The sequence below is a fragment of the Arachis ipaensis genome, chromosome B1 (genome assembly GCF_059453495.1).
Source record: "Arachis ipaensis isolate K30076 ecotype BB chromosome B1, ASM5945349v1, whole genome shotgun sequence".
In the NCBI taxonomy this organism is placed as follows: Eukaryota; Viridiplantae; Streptophyta; class Magnoliopsida; order Fabales; family Fabaceae; genus Arachis; species Arachis ipaensis.
In genome coordinates this window covers 94,111,837-94,115,199 of record NC_142436.1, presented here as the reverse complement: position 1 = coordinate 94,115,199, position 3,363 = coordinate 94,111,837, and the positions used below count along the sequence as shown (strand labels likewise).

The following is a 3,363-nucleotide window of genomic DNA, read 5'->3' as shown; positions in this document are numbered from 1 at the left end:
TGAAGTCTAAGTGTTTCCCCCGAACCATGGTAAGCCAATGCTTTGGATTTGAGTTCACACTTTGATCATGGTTCCTAGTGATCCATGCATTTGCATAGAACTCTTGAACCATTAAGATCCCGACTTGTTGAATGGGGTTGGTGAGAACTTCCTAACCTCTTCTTTGGATCTCAAGTCGGATCTCCGGATACTCATTCTTTTTGAGCTTGAAAGGGACCTCAGGGATCACTTTCTTCTTGGTCATAACTTCATAGAAGTGGTCTTGATGGACCTTTGAGATGAATCTCTCCATCTCTCATGACTCAGAGGTGGAAGCGATTGCCTTCCCTTTCCTCTTTCTTGAGGATTCTCTGGCCTTAGGTGCCATTGATGGTTATGGAAAAACAAAAGGCAATGCTTTTTACCACACCAAACATAAAATGTTTGCTCGTCCCCGAGCAAAAGAAGAAAGAAAGAAGGAGAAGAAGAAAAAGAAGGAGGAGATGGGGGATGAAGGTGTATTCGGCCAAGGGGGAGAAGAGAGGGTTGTGTTGTGTGAAAATGAAGAAGGATTGAGGGGTTTATATAAGAGTGGGGGAGGGATTAGGGTTCGGCCATTAGGGTTGGGTTTGGGAGGGAAAAGATTTTGAATTTTGTAGTTAGGTGGGGTTTACGGGGAAGAGTGGATGGATGTGAATGGTGAAGAGGTGATGGGGAAGAGTGATTGAGGTGATTGGTGAAGGGTATTTGGGGAAGAGAGTTATGAAAAGGTGTGAAGAGGAGAGAAGAAGATGTGGGGATCCTGTGGGGTCCACAGATCCTGAGGGGATCCTGTGGAGTCCACAGATCAAGTGGGGTCAAGGACTTAACATCCCTGCTCCAATTAGGCGTGTACAACGCCCTTGCTGTGCAATCCTGGCATTTAACGCCAGATTACTGCTTGTTTCTGGCGTTAAACGCCCAAATGTAGCCTGTTTCTGGCGTTTAACGCCAGACAGATGCTTGTTTCTGGCATTAAACGCCAGCTTGGTGCCTGTTTCTGGCGTTAAACGCCAGACAGATGCTTGTTTCTGGCGTTTAAACGCCAGACTGCTCTCCTCCAGGGTGTGGTATTTTCAATGCTGTTTTTCATTCTATTTTTGATTTTTTAGTAGTTTTTGTGACTCCACATGATCATCAACCTACTAAAACACGAAATAACAAAAGGAAAATAAAATAGATATAATTAAATAACATTGGGTTGCCTCCCAATAAGCACTTCTTTAACGTCAATAGCTTGACAGTGAGCTCTCATGGAGCCTCACAGATGTTCAGAGCATTGTTGGGACCTCCCAACACCAAACTTAGAGTTTGAATGTGGGGGTTCAACACCAAACTTAGAGTTTGGTTGTGGCCTCCTAACACCAAACTTAGAGTTTGATTGTGGGGACTTTGGTTGACTCTGCAGTGAGAGAAGCTTTTCATGCTTCCTCTCCATGGTTACAGAAGGAGATCCTTGAGTCTTAAACACAAGGCTGTCCTCATTCAGTTGAAGGACCAATTTTCCTCTGTCCACATCAATCACAGCTCTTGCTGTGGCTAGGAAGGGTCTTCCAAGGATGATGGATTCATCCTCATCCTTCCCAGTGTCTAGGATTACGAAATCAGCAGGGATGTAAAGGCCTTCAACCTTTACTAACAAGTCCTCTACTTGTCCATAAGCCTATTTTCTTGAGTTGTGTGCCATCTCTAATGAGATTCTGGCAGCTTGCACCTCAAAGATCCCAAGTTTCTCCATTACATAGTGGCATTAAGTTTATTCCTGACCCCAGGTCACACAGAGCCTTCTCAAAGGTCATGGTGCCTATGGTACAGGGTATTAAGAATTTGCCAGGATCCTGTTTCTTTTGAGGTAATTTCTACGTATCCAATGCATTCAGTTCATTGGTGAGCAAGGGAGATTCATCTTCCCAAGTCTCATTACCAAATAATTTGGCATTCAGCTTCATGATTGCACCAAGGTACTTAGCAACTTGCTCTTCAGTAATTTCTTTATCCTCTTCAGAGGACGAATACTCATCAGAGCTCATGAAACGCAGAAGGAGGTTCAATGATTCTATGGTCTCTAATTGTGCCTCAGATTCCTTTGGTTCCTCGAAGGGAAACTCCTTATTGGTCACTGGACGTCCTAGGAGGTCTTCCTCACTAGGATTCACGTCCTCCTCCTCCCTTGTAGGTTCGGCCATGATGGTTAAATCAATGGCCTTGCACTCTCTCTTTGGATTTTCTTCTGTATTGCTTGGGAGAGTACTAGGAGGAGTTTCAGTGACTCTTTTACTCAGTTGGCCCACTTGTGTCTCCAAATTTCTAATGGAGGACCTTGTTTCATTCATGAAACTTACATTGGCCTTAGATAGATCAGAGACTATATTTGCTAAGCTAGATGGATTCTGCTCAGAATTCTCTGTCTGTTGCTAAGTGGATGATGGAAAAGGCTTGCTATTGTTAAACCTGTTTCTTCCACCATTATTAAAGCCTTGTTGAGGATTTTGTTGATCCTTCCATGAGAAATTTGGATGATTTCTCCATGAAGGATTATAGGTGTTTCCATAGGGTTCACCCATGTAATTCACCTCTGCTATTGTAGGGTTCTCAGGATCATAAGCTTCTTCTACAGAAGATGCCTCTATAGTACTGTTGGATGATTCCTTCAATCCATTCAGACTCTGAGAGATCATATTGACTTGCTAAGTCAATACTTTATTCTGAGCCAATATGGCATTCAGAATATCAATTTCAAGAACTCCCTTCCTCTGAGGCGTCCCATTACTCACAAGATTCCTTTCAGAAGTGTACATGAACTGGTTATTTGCAACCATGTCAATGAGTTCTTGAGCTTCTGCAGACGTTTTCTTTAGTTGAATGGATCCACCTGCAGAATGGTCCAATGACATCTTTGATAATTCAGACAGACCATCATAGAACATATCCAGGATGGTCCATTCTGAAAGCATGTCAGAAGGACACTTTTTGGTCAGTTCCTTGTATCTCTCCCAAGCTTCATAGAGGGATTCACCTTCCTTCTGTCTGAAGGTTTGAACATCCACTCTAAGCTTGCTAAGCTTTTGAGGAGGAAAGAACTTGGCTAAGAAAGCCGTGACCAGCTTATCCCAAGAGTTCAGGCTGTCTTTAGGTTGAGAGTCCAACTATATTCTAGCTCTGTCTCTTATAGCAAATGGGAAAAGCATAAGCCTGTAGACCTCGGGATCAACTCCATTGGTCTTAACAGTATCACAGATCTGCAAGAATTCAGTTAAGAACTGAAAGGGATCTTCGGATGGAAGTCCATAAAACTTGCAATTCTATTGCATCAGAGAAACTAGTTGAGGTTTCAGCTCAAAATTG

The 3,363-nt window shown here is 43.1% G+C and overlaps 1 non-coding gene across 1 annotated transcript; it reads left to right on the top strand.

The window, feature by feature from the left end:
• Positions 1 to 2,966: 2,966 nt before the first annotated feature.
• LOC148577512 (small nucleolar RNA R71) lies at positions 2,967 to 3,074 on the top strand. The gene has a single exon (XR_015904416.1). It is a non-coding gene; the product is annotated as a small nucleolar RNA R71 (small nucleolar RNA).
• The last annotated feature ends 289 nt before the right edge of the window (positions 3,075 to 3,363 follow it).